The sequence below is a fragment of the Saccopteryx bilineata genome, chromosome 4, assembly GCF_036850765.1.
Source record: "Saccopteryx bilineata isolate mSacBil1 chromosome 4, mSacBil1_pri_phased_curated, whole genome shotgun sequence".
Lineage (NCBI taxonomy): Eukaryota > Metazoa > Chordata > Mammalia > Chiroptera > Emballonuridae > Saccopteryx > Saccopteryx bilineata.
In genome coordinates this window covers 209,399,917-209,414,388 of record NC_089493.1, presented here as the reverse complement: position 1 = coordinate 209,414,388, position 14,472 = coordinate 209,399,917, and the positions used below count along the sequence as shown (strand labels likewise).

Below are 14,472 nucleotides of genomic sequence, written 5' to 3'. Positions count from 1 at the left end.
AATTATAACTAGGTCAAGTCAACACAGCAATATTTAGTAATATTCCTAACTTCAAAGGCAGAGGAGGAGTCAGAGCGCCTTGGGAGAGCGGAGAGAGCAAGACTTGAAGTCAGGACACAGATCTGCGTCCGGGCCTGTTTCTATTAGCTATGTCTGTGGCTTTAGGCACATCATCTAACCTGACTGGACTGATGTTCTCTCACCTGGAAAACTGATAAACAATATTTGCCTCAGAGGTGGTCTAAAGATTAAATGAGGTATTGTAAATAAAAACACTTATATGTTGTTAAAAAACAATTGGAAACTATTAATATTAGCAGCGAATATTGCATATACTACAAAAGAGCTCCTACTAACAGCTTCCCTAATTTAAAAGAATAACCAATTAAAAATCCCCAAACATTGAATATGTTTTTTAGATTATGAATATCTCAAAAAAGCCTGCATCTATACAGGATTTAAAAATAAATTCACACAGGAACCTGCTTGGCTTCATGACTGCATACATACAATTAACCACGGCTAGCTGCCACTAGACCTGGCATGTGCTCCATCTTATTTTGAGCAAGCTGAATTCACATTACATTACCCTCACTGGAGTGCCAAGGTGCTGGGAATGCACTGTCAGATAATAAGTACTACACTCTTCTGGGGGTTTCAGTGTTAAAATTAACAATAAAGATGGACATAATTATTGTGATGTGTAACTAAATATCTAAAAATGTATTCCATAGGGTGATAAAATTATACAGCACAGAATAAAAGTATAATTAATACATGTATAAGTTTTCAATTTCAGCTCAAAACGCATTAAACCTTTTTTTACCCTAAATGTCTTTTTTTTTTTTTTTTTTTTTTTTTTACAGAGACAGAGAGACAGTGAGAAGGATAGATAGGGACAGACAGACAGGAACAGAGAGAGATGAAAAGCATCAATCATCAGTTTTTCGTTGTGGCACCTTAGTGGTTCATTGATTGCTTTCTCATATATGCCTTGACTGTGGGGCTACAACAGACCAAATAATCCCTTGCTCAAGCCAGGGACCGTGGGTCCAAGCTGGTGAGCTTTTTACTCAAACCAGATGAACCTGTGCTCAAGCTGGCGACCTCGGGGTCTCAAACCTGGGTCCTCCGCATCCCAGTCCGATGCTCAATCCATTGCACCTCCGCCTGGTCATGCTGGCCCTAAATGTCTTAAGAGTTGCTTTTACTCCTAGCAAAACAGAAAGCTGAATTATTTCATTTAAAAAGTCCGACTTGTCTGTGGTCTAGACCAGAACACAGAGATCAATTTAATTCTCAAAAATTAGCATAAGACAAAAGGACCCCTCTGAAGTGACAAGTCTGAAGGAAATAGATTCCAGTGCTCCACTAATAATTCCCATCTTCTTCTAAAGTCAAGAGGAGCTTAAATAGATTTAGCCTTTTTAAAAAAAATTTTTTTTAATTTATTCATTTTAGAGAGGAGAGGGAGAGACAGAGAGAGAGAGAGAGAGAGAGAGAGAGAGAGAGAGAGAGGAGAGACAGAGAGAGAGAGAGAAGGGGGGAGGAGCTGGAAGCATCAACTCCCATATGTGCCTTGACCAGGCAAGCCCAGGGTTTCGAACCGGCGATCTCAGCATTTCCAGGTCGACGCTTTATCCACTGCACCACCGCAGGTCAGGCCTAGATTTAGCCTTTTTTGTTCTTAGTGCCAAGTACAGAATTGGTGCTAAATAAAATATATTCAATAAATGGAGATCATTATTCTACAGCTTTCATATCCCTGGTAAGTCAACAGGATAAATTTAGAGTTCTCCCACAACCAATAAAAAGGCTTAATCATTTTTACAAATAATAAATATTAATTTTAATACTTTTTATAAATTCTGAAAAATACAAAGAAAATAAAAATGTTCATTCCTATTTTACATTATTTGTATTTTTATATATATTTTTTTACAAAAATGGAATCATGCTATATATATAATTTCCAGCTTGATGTTTTTACTCTATAAAATATTAGCAATGTCTTTCTTGTATGTTGAAAATGTAGGTCTACATTCATTATTAATCTTAATTAGGTTGTACTAACCACTACCTCGGATGAATATATGGCTGGGTTCCATGTTTTAATGCTCTTATAAACAACACAACAATTAATATTGTTATACATATATCTTAGCACATTTACATATTATTTTTTTCATGAAAATGCTTATTTTAAGATATCATGCGTGGAGGTGAAATTTGAAGGAAGCCTGTATGTATAGTTAATAGAGTGAGCTAAACAAGTCACTTGAAACTTGGGAGTTTCTCTCTGTATAATTAAATCACAACCATTAGTTAGAGCCCATTTTAAATTCCATGAAGACTTTTTTTTTTGGTCATTCCACTTTCAGGCTGATTTTTCTTGTCTTTGATCATCTGAAATATCTGATATCTGCACCCTATAGTTCAATACATAGTTTTATTTATCCAGTCAGTATTTGGTGAGTATATCCTATCAACAGCTCAGTGTGTTAGGAAATATGACCAATCTGAAAAGGTTAATACATGATTCCTGCCCTCAGGAAGCTTTCAGTTTGATTTTTTACTTTCTCTAATTTTCTTTTCAAATGTGTCTTTCCATTCTAAAAGAATTAAAAGCAGCTTGAAGGCAAAAACTATGTAGTAAATTTTTTTTTTTCACAGTGATTTATCCTTCTAGGAATCTTTATAAACATTATATTGATAGTTAAGATTCAGGTAGATTTTCAGCTAGTTTTTGTGGACAACATGGTTCCACAGGAGACATTCTGAATCCTGGGTCAGGAAACCTTTAGTAATGCTCTATCACATTGAGATTTTGGTCAGGTGACTGCACTTTTCAGAATCTCCGTTGCTAATTTGTGAAGAGTTAGGGTTAGTAGAAATAATCTTGGAATTCTTTTAGTCCCTGAATTCTGATACAGTTAAGCTCAAATAGTTGAACATAGACTACTTTGCAAAATACATGTTCTCAATAAATATCTGTAGATAAATGAATAATGTGAATTAAAGAGGAAAGATTAATGACAGAATAGATACTGCCTTTGTACGGTAAAAGGCTAAAGTATAAGGACTATTTCAAATAAAGGAAATAAAAGAAACTTCTCTACATGGTGACAGTCTCTGTCAAAACTGTCTCATGTTCTCAATAATATAGTACAGTCACATAGAGTTCTATGTTTGATTAGCCTGATTTCACACTGCATCTCTCTTTCACTCACTCTCCCTCACATACCAACTGAAATCAAAATTACACTAACACCATACAATTAAAAATGAAAACTGTAGATCAAAAGTTAGATATTTCAGGAGAAACATCTCACTTTGTTTCCTAAAACATTAGAATGAATGTTTGATTTCTTTTTTTAACATTCTGTCATTTTAAAAAATGCCATTTCTAGTTAATTGGCTCATTTTGTAAAGGTATTTTCTCAGACAAGCTTAATATATATTGGCATTATCATAGCTGAAATATCAATCTTTTCTTATTCAAATGAGAAGCATTAGATTGTTTAGAGTAAATTACTTGCATTTCATAACATATTCTGAACATAATATTTCTGAAAAATGTCAAGATGCTAATCTGAGCAAACAGAGAGGTCCAGGAAAATGTGTAACAACTGACTGAATTGTGGCACTTGAAAAATAATGTTTATTTGACTACGACACAAAAAAATGGTTCCAAAATAAAAAAATCAAAAGTCAATTTTGATGTGACCTATCTATATGTCTATCTGTACTATATACATAAAATTCAAAGGCAAACTTTAAAACATTAGAAAAAAAATAAAAGAGATTGTCTTTAACTTTTTGAGTAGTACAAACGTTCATGTATGTCCTCATGTCTCCTGACCATACAGGTCAGGATTTATTTTAAAATCAATTTACTTTAAAAATGTGTAAGGCAACATTTAAAAAAGGCAAATCTATGTACTTTTAGTTTCCATAAATTGGTTATCAAATGTGATTTTAAGTTAATAAAACTGTAACTGAAAGTAATTTTATTTTCTGAAAAACAAAACAAAACAAAAAAACTCACTCCCGGGGGTCAGTGAGCATTTAAAAAACTCACTACTAAAAGCGTTAAGATTTTAGGATAGAAAGGATATTTTTAAAAGAGAGAAAGTGAAAACATATAGGTGAACACTGACAAACTCAGTTACAGTAGAAGCATTAGAAGTAAGTACTTCTATTTATCACCTTAAAGAGAATGAATAGACAAGAACAAATTGGATGGAGATAATATATACAACATAGGCTACTAACAAAGAATTACTACCCAAATCCTATGTCAGAGAAATGGTGGCGCGAGGGATAATCCTGATTTCTCCTCTTGAAATTTCAACCACTAAGCACAGAGAAAAAAAAAAATCTTAGGGGCACCCAAAATTACACACCAAAGGTATGACTGGGTGAAAAAGTGACTGAATATATGATGGAGGGTGGGGCATTTCGCTTTCTACAATGATCTGAGGTAGGGGCACTTTGGTTGGGAGCTGGGTGAAGGGGAGAGACTGAGCTAGTGGGAAAGGAGCTGAGTTAGGGTGGGTGCCCAAACAAAAGAAAGAACACACCGGCACTGCCTGATCCCAGACGCCAAGTGAGTGCACGGGTGGTGAGATCCACCTAAAATTACTAGGATGGTGCCCGCATGGGCTGGAGCCAGCATCTTTGCGCATTTCTAGCTCCACGATCACTGGGGCGTTAGCAACTCAACCTAGCATCACCAGGATGGGGACTGAGCAGGCACGCACACACGGGCGAAAGTATATAGCCCAAGATTAACAATGTGAGGCACCTGCCTGGGCACCAGCGTCTTTGGGTACTACCAGCTTCACGATCCCCAGGATGGGGTGCACACAGGGGCTGGGGTGCTTAGCTTGAGATTATCAACACTAGATACCTGCATGAGTATCAGAGTCTTTGGGCATTCCTGGCTTCACGATCTCCAGTACCAGGTGCGAGCACGAGCCAAGACCCTTGGCCTGAGAATACCCACGCTGGGCACCTGAATGGCGGCTGCTACAACCAACTGTGTGCGTTGCTGGAGTCATGGGAGCTGGACACACATGTGGCCTGTCATGGGCTACCAAGCAGCACAAGCAGGAAAATCCCGGGGAGATTAAAACCGCAGTGCTCTGAGGCATGCCAGATATGCCCGCTGGCCCATAGAATTTTGCCTGTGTGTAACATAAAGGAACTTGGCCCTTGGTCTGTGCCCTGCTCTGCCTGCTCACGCTGGCAGCTCTGGTTCCCACTGCTTTCCCCAGAACTGTGCTTTGGGCAGTGCTGGAGGGGGCACCTGGCTGTGCATAGATTCCCTTCTTGCAAGGATAGTAGCTGAGGCGGACCTCACAGCTAAGTCTCCAGGCTGCTAGCTCCAGTGGGAGGGACGTGCCGAGAGGTGCCTGGAAAACTGAGACCTCCATTACCAGAGCCAGATAATTGCAAAGTCCTAACAAGCCCCACCTGCCACCAGGACTGAGGCCCAGCCTATGTCATTGTCACAGCGACACACCAGCAGAACTCTGCCCAAGAGTCCTGCAGAGGCAAAACTCGTAGTTCATTGCCACCTGCTGATAAAAGAAGAAGCTACCTCTCAAAACCAGAAAAAAATTACATTTTTAAATGCTTTTTGTCATTTTTACTTCTTTCCTTTTTCATTATTTTCCTTTTGAAATATATTATCCATAGTTGTTACATTTTTTATTTTTATTTTTGTGAGGGTTTCATTTCAGAAACCCTTACTACTGTTTTTTGTTTCTTTTATCTTTGTTTTGTATTTTTTTTGTCCTTTCTCTTTATTCTCCCTTCTCATTTCTTCTCCTTTACCTCTTTTTCCTTTTTATTTTTTTCCATTTTTTTTTTGGTCTCATCCAATTGTCATTTATCAACAAATTATTATATTTTGGACTCATATTTTTATTTCTGGCATTTTGCTTCTTTTTGACTTCATTTTTTCTCTTTCTTGTCATCTCTTCTCAGTTCTTGTTCCTTGTTCTCTGTAGTTTTTGTTCCACTTATCATTATAGAATTTTCATTTTTTCACTGTATTTTCTCAACTTTTATTTTCTTAATTATCTCTTATTAGTATTATTAACAATATCACTCTCAAATGCCATTAAGAAAAAAAGAAGTCTCTGTGTAAAAGACAGAGACATACCTCAGATAGATGATGAAAAATCTCTAGAAAAAAATTTCAACTATGTGGAAACATTGGAGTTAAATGACAGGGAATTAAAAATTAAAGTCCTAAAAATACCCATGAAATACAAGAAAGCTCTAAAAGACAATCTAGTGGGCTCAATAAAACAATTTAATGAACAAAAAGAATACTTCATCAAAGAAATCAAAACTATAAAAAGGAACCAAACAGAAATGAAAAACACAATACATGAACTGAAAAATGAGGTGACAAGCTTAACTAATAGAACAGGCCAGATAGAAGAGAGAATTAGTGACATAAAAGACAGGCAGCTGGAAATACTACAGAGAGAAGGAGACTCATGAATTCAAAAGGATCAGAAAGCCCTACAAGAATTGTCTTGACTCCATAAGAAAGAGCAATATAAGAATAATGGGTATATCAGAAGGAGAAGAGAGACAAAAAGAAATGGAGAACATATTCAAACAAATAATCGATGAGAATTTCCCAAGCCTGTAGAAAGAATTAGAGCCTAGAATCCAAGAAGCAAATAGAAAACTGAGTTACCGCACCCAAGCTGACCTACTCCAGGGCACATTGTAATAAAATTATTAATAATAAAAGACAAAGAAAAAATCCTCAAGGCAGCCAGGGAAAAGAAGAATACAACATATAAAGGAAGGCCCATTAGGTTATCATCAGATTTCTCAGCAGAAGCTCTGCAAGCCAGAAGAGAGTGGACCCCAATATTTAAAGTACTAAAAGAGAGAAACTTTCAGCCAAGAATACTATATCCATCAAAGCTTTCTTTCAAATATGAAGGGAAAATAAAAACATTCACAGATAAAGAGAAGATGAGGAAATTTATCCCCAGAAAATTCTCATTTCAGGAAATACTAAAGGGGGTTATCCAACCAGATATGAAGAAAAAAAAACAAACCAAAATCACAAGCAAAAGATCCAAGAAGAGCACAATAAAAACAACAAATCAAAAAAAGGGAGAAGACAAAAATTAACAGTAACAAAGGAGGATGGAATGCAGAAACATTAATGAGATAATGTACTACAATGATTATGATATATATATTCTTTTAACTACCTAATGGTAACCACCCCTGATAATACCACTAAAAAAGAAAAAAACAGAGAAAAAAATGTATGGAATACAACCAAACAAAAACAAATGACAGAAAAACAAAAGAGAAGAACCAAACAAGAAACACAGCTATTAGAAAGCATTATATAAAATGGCAATAGGAAACCTTCAAGTGTCAATAATTACATTAAATGTAAATGGATTGAACTCACTAATAAAAAGACACAGAATAGCAGAGTGTATCAAAAAAGAAAATCCAACTGTATGCTGCCTTCAAGAAACACATCTATGCTACAAGGATAAAAATAAGTTCAAAGTGAAAGGTTGGAAAGAGATTCTCCAAGCAAATAACATCCAAAGAAAAGCAGATGTAGCCATAGTCATATCTAATAATGCTGACTACAAGACAGCAAAGGTAATCAGAGACAAAGATGGTCATTTCATAATGATAAAGGAAACATTGAATCAAGAAGACATAACACTTCTTAATATATATGCACCAAACCAAGGAGCACCAAAATATATAAGACATCTACTAAGTGATCTAAAAATAAAAACTGACAAAAATACAATCATACTTGGAGACTTCAATAAACCACTGATGGCTCTAGATCATTCATCCAAACTGAAAATCAATAAAGAAAAATAGGCCTTTAATGATATACTAGAACAATTGGATATGATAGACATCTACAGGATATTTCATCCCAAAACACCAGAGTATACATTTTTTTCCATTGTACATGGAACATTCTCAAGAATTGACCATATGATGGGCTACAAAACTAACATCAACAATTCAGAAAGATTGAAATTATACCAAGTATATTCTCTGACCACAAAACTTTGAAACTAGGATTCAACCTAAAAAAAGAAGTAAACAAACCCACAAAAATGTAAAAAACATCATACTTTTAAAAAATGACTGGGTCAAAAAAGAAATATTAGCAGAATTCAAAAGATATATACAGACAAACGAAAATGACAATATGACATATCAGAATCTCTGGGATGCAGCAAAAGCAGTAGTAATAAGAGGGAAGTTCAAATCATTATAGGCTTATATGAATAAATAAGAGAGAACCCAAGGAAACAACTTAACATCCCATCTTAAAGAACTAGAAAAAAAAGAACAAAAGCAATCCCAAACCAGCAGAAGAATAGAAATAATAAAAACTAGAGCAGAAATAAATGAAATAGAGATCAGAAAAACTATAGAATCAATAAAACAAAGAGATGGTTCTTTGAAAAGATCAACAAAATTGAGAAACACTTGGCAAGACACACTAAGGAAAAAAGAGAAAGGACTCATAAACAAAATCCAAAATGAAAAAGGAGAAATTACCACAGATATCATAGATATATAGTGGATTATTGGAGAATACTATGAAAAACTATATGCCACCAAATTTAACAATCTAGAGCAAATGGATAAATTCCTAAAACAATAAAATCATCCCAGACTGAATCATGAAGAACTAGAAAGCCGAAACAGCCATAAGCAGGGAGGAAATAAAAACAACTATCAAAACCCACCACAAAAATAAAAGTCCAGGGTCAGACGGCTATACTAGTTAATTCTATTAAACTCAAAATCTTCCAAAAAATTGAGAAGAAGGATTACTTCCAAACACATTTTATGAGGCCAACATAACCCTCATACCAAAACCTGGCAAGGAAAACACACACAAAAAAGAAAACTACAGACCAATATCTCTAATAAAACAGATGCAAAAATCCTAAACAAAATACTAGCAAACCGAATACAATAACACATTAAAAAATAATTCACCACAATCAAGCGGGATTCATCCCAGAATCACTAGAATGGTTCAACATATGTAAAACAATTAACGTAATACACCATATCAACAAAAAGAAAGAACAAAAACCATATGATCCTATCAATAGATACAGAAAAGTCATTTGATAAAATAAAACATCATTTTATGTTTAAAACACTCAACAAAATGGGTATAGAAGGAAAATATCTCAACATAATAAAAGCCATTTATGACAAACCATTAGCTAGCATCATATTAAATGGCAAAACACTGAAAACTTTTTTTCTAAAATCAGGAACAAGACAATCTCTCCATTCCTATTCAACATAGTGCTGGAAGTTCTAGACAGAATAATCAGATAAGAAAAAAAACTAAACTAAAAGGCATTAATACAGAAAAAGAAGAAATAAAGGTTTCACTTTTTGCAGATGATCTAATCCTGTATGTAAAAACCCCAAAGGATCTTGAAACCAATAGGGGTATGATTGCAAGATACAAAATTAACATACAGAAGTCAATTGTTTTCTTACATGCCAACAATGAAACTTCAGAAAAAAAACTCAAAAAGATAATCCCTTTTACAGTTGCAACAAAAAAAATAAAATACCTAGGAATAAACATAACAAAGAATGTAAAAGACCTACGTAATGAAAACTACAAAGCATTGTTAAGGGATATTGAAAAAGATAAAATAAAATGGAAAAATATTCCTTATTCTTGGGTAAGAAGAATAAATGTAGTTAAAATAACCATATTACCCAAAGCAATATACAAATTTAATGCACTTCCCATCAAAATTCCAAAGTCATTTTCAAAAAAATGAAACAAAATATCAGGTTTATATGGAACCATAAAAAATCCTGAATAGCAAAAGTAATCCTAAGGAAAATAATAAAGCTGGGGGCATTACAATACCTGACTTCAAATTATACTACAGAGCCACAATAATCAAAGCAGCATGGTATTGGCAGAAAAATAGACACTCAGACCAATGGAGCATAACAGAGAGCCCAGAAATGAAACTGCATATATATGGTCAAATCATCTTTGATAAAGGAGCCAAATTCACACAATGAAGAAAAGAAAGCCTCTTCAACAAATTGTGCTGGGAAAACTGGAAAGTCATGTGCAAAAGAATGAATTTTGACTAGTTTGTCTCTTTGTACAAAAATTAATTCTAAATGGATCAAACATCTAAATATAAGATGTGAAACAATAAATTACATAGAAGAAAACATAGGTACTAAACTCATGTACCTTGGCCATAGAGAACATTTTATGAATTTGATTCCAAAGGCAAGAAAGTAAAGGCAAAGATAAATGAATGAACTACATCAGACTAAGAAGCCTTTGCACAGCAAAAGAAACTTACAACAAGACAAACAGACAGCTAACTAAATAGGAGATGACATTTTTGAATAATAGCTCAGATAAGGGGCTAATATCCAAAATATATAAAGAACTCACAAAACTCAGCAACAAACAAGCAAACAATCCAATAAAAAAATGGGAAGAGGACATGAACAGACATTTCTCCCAGGAAGAAATACAAATGGCCAACAGATATATGAAAAGATGCTCATCTTCACTAGCTATTAGAGAAATGCAAATCAAAACTACAATGAGATACCACCTCATACCTGTTAGATTAGATATTATCAACAAGACAGGTTAACAACAAGTGTTGGAGAGGCTGTGGAGAAAAAGGAAGCCTCATTCACTGTTAGTGGGAATGTAAAGTAATACAACCATTATGAAAGAAAGTATGGTGATTCCTCAAAAATTAAAAATAGAACTACCACATGACCCAGCAATCCCTCTACTGGATATATACACCCAAAGCTCAAAAACACTGGTACATAAGGACATATGCAGCCCCATGTTAATCACAGCATTGTTCATGGTGGCCAAGACATGGAAACAACCAAAAAGCCCTTTAATAAATGACTGGATAAAGAAGATGTGATACATATATACTATGGAATACTACTCAGCCATAAGAAATTATGACATAGGATCATTTATGACAGGGGTCGGGAACTTTTTTGGCTGAGAGAGCCATGAAGGCCACATATTTTAAAATGTAATTCCATGAGAGCCATACAATGATCCATGTATGTTAGGCATTATCCAATAAAAATTTGGTGTTGTCCCAGAGGACAGCTGTGATTGGCTCCAGCCACCCGCAATCATGAAAATGAACTGTAGGAAATGAATGGATTGTAATACATGAGAATGTTTTATATTTTTAACGTTATTATTTTTTTTATTAAAGATTTGTCTGCGAGCCAGATGCAGCCATCAAAAGAGCCACATCTGGCTCGCAAGCCATAGGTTCTAGACCCCTGATTTACGACAACATGGATGGACCTTGGTAACATTATACTGAGTGAAATAAGTAAATCAGAAAGAACTAAGAATTGTATAATTCCATACATAGGAGTGACACAAAATTGAGAGTCATGGACATAGATAAGAGTGCAGTGGTTACCAAGGGGAGGAGAAGGGAGGAGAGGGCGTGGGTGGTGGGAGGGGAGGGGCATAAAGGAAACCAAGTGAAGGGTGATGGAGGACAATTTGACTTTGGGTGATGGGTATACAACATAATCAATGTCAAAATGATCTGGAGATGTTTTCCCTAAATCTATGTGCTCTAGTTGACCAACATCATGTAGGTACAATTAATTATCTAAATAAAACTATATGATATATATATATATATGTAAAAAACTACAACCCAAAGAATTCCTACAAGCAATAAAATCTTGATATAATGAAAAAACATGCCAAAGACTACAAGGTTTTTTTGAAACTTCCAAGAAGAGGAAACAGAGAGGGAAAATAAGCATATTGAGCTCAACTTCATTAGTAACCAATAAAACGCAAATGAAAACTAGTATGAAATATTTTACATGAAATTAGTAAAGATGAAAATGTCTAACAATAGCAAAGATCACTGAGGACATAGAGTACAGGATAAGTTACTACTGGTAGGAGTGTAAACATTTGAAACCACTCTGTATAACAATTTGGCCATAACTGCCCAGGGACATGAAGATGTATGTGCCTATACCAAGTTCATTCCTAGGTACATACTTTACAGAAACATTTTCCTATGTGTGTGAGCAGTTATGTACACAAGTGTTTATAGTTGAATTGTTTCTAACAGCAAAAAAGTAAAAACTACCCAAGTGTCTCTCCACAGGAATATGAGCAAATAAGTCAGAATTTTCACATAGTAAACTACAATATAACTGCATAGATACATGAGTCTCAAACATAATGCTGAACAAGAGCAAGGCACAAAATATATGTACAATAAACACAAAACCTTAGTACTGCTTTTGAACACTGGTATATGTATGTTTGAGGGCATGTACGTCAGTATATCTGTGTACATACATAATATTTCTGGATGTTATTTGCTCTCCCATGACAATGCTCTCAATTTCTGGGTTTTGTAGCTTTGGCTGGTGTGAGGATGGTGAAAGAGAAGAGGGACAGGGTGGTTATAGTATAAAGTACACTCTAGTATAAGGTGTAATTTAGTACAGTATAGAGGGTTCTGTTTTAGATTATAGGTAACTCTGAATTGACTGCAGGATATCTAAATGGCAATAGATGAATAGGTAAATGATTACACAGATGGAACATTCGGGAGAGATGACTGGATTCCATGTACAGAGAGAGCAGTCACTGCCATAGCTCTGGCCTCTGAACAAATAAGTGAATGAAGAGATCATCTAGAATGTCCACCAGAAGAAAAAAAAGTTTAGTATGAAATCCTGGAAAATATTAAAATTGTAGGGAGGGAGAGAGAGAGAGAAATTGAGTAAGAGGAGACTGAAAAGGAATGAATCAAGAGGTGTGAGGAGAACCAGAGAGGTGTATTGTCCCAGAGGCCATGGGCCAAGTTTATTTTGTGTGCCCACAGCAAGTTTCTGCCCAAGTGCTGGCTTTCTGTACAACTCAGACAGCTGAACCTGTAAACATACATTACATAAATTATTTCCACTCACTAACAATTATCAGAGGTGAGAAGAATAGTCTGGAAGGATACTGCTATGCTTGTGATTTATTACAGATGGGGAAAAAAGGCAATGTTTTCTTGTGGGAAGAAGAAATCTTAAATTCTTGGACTACAGTAGTCACAGCAAACATCTAGTAAAATGGTCAATCCCTGGCTGACTACCGAAGCAGGGCATTTGGAAGTAGGTGGAACAAATATATATGGCTTTGTTTTACTAGCATCTTCCCTAGCATTTGTCCACCTCATCTCTGACTTTCTCCTGGGACTGGGATAAAGGTCAGATGTGGGATAAGGGATGAAGATAAGAGGTAACATAAGAGCTATGTACTGGGAGAGAATTAGCCCTGAACATCTGGCTGAAGCACACATTATTTGCAAATAATAAAATCCTAATATGTAATGGTTTATTTTTTAGGCTATAACAAATCAAACCTTCATCAAAATGACCAGAAGAAACAGCCAAATCAAAGTATTAGCTACTTGCTACTATGAAATAACTAGGCAGCTATCATACTGGCCATAACAGAGTTTCTGTTATGGAGTAAAGTCAATTATGAAAACACCTTTTAAATGGAAAAGTTTTAAATAATGTGGTGAAAGATTTGACATTGCCAAAGTTCCCACTGTATTTTCAAATTAAATTTTAGTATTTTTAAAAACATAAAAAAGCAAATAAATAAATAAATAAATAAATCAGGTAGAAAATTAAAAGACTCAAGTAGAAGGAACTGAGTATGTGATTATGTCATTCTTTTCTTTTTTGTTTTTGTGTTCCATTTTTATTTTGATGTGAGCTAGTCTTAATTGAAAAATTCTCAATTTTTTTGTTGCTGGTATTTCTGTCCTCTTGCGGAAAGAAACAGATGATAAGGAGACCAGGAAAATCATGTCTGTGAGGATATAACTGATGTATTATATCATGGCATGGTAACTTGGGAATCTGGAAGTTTAATTTACTATGTTATAAGTTTAAGAGTCATAAAATTGGTGTTCTCTGGAAGTTTGAGCTATTATTAGTTCCTTTTTCACTATGTAACATCCCAGTAATAAATGCAGGTTTATAATATCATGAATTTATCTGGTCCAAGAACACATCTAATGCTTGAGTTTTCCCTGATGTATTACTACCAAGAGGAAACCATCATGCTCTGTCTCAATGCTGGTAATGATGTTACCAATTCTCCTTCACTTCCTGTTCCTTGATAGCATCTTACCCATTGTTTCTAGTTTTGTTTTTTGCATCATCAAAATAAACCTATTGTGTTCTGTTCTCTCTGCCTAGAATACTCTCTTTCCACCTTTACTAGACACAGACATCCACTATTTTAAAAATAAAATCAAATTTTATCTCTTAAAAACTTTGATCTTAGAATAAAGGGGGAAATTAGCTAAAAATTTCTAGTTGATC

The 14,472-nt window shown here is 34.9% G+C and overlaps 1 protein-coding gene across 2 annotated transcripts in view; it reads right to left on the bottom strand.

Moving 5' to 3' along the window:
* Positions 1 to 14,472, bottom strand: part of XRCC4 (X-ray repair cross complementing 4) — a 385,456-nt gene that overhangs the window by 2,122 nt on the left and 368,862 nt on the right. The window lies entirely within an intron of this gene.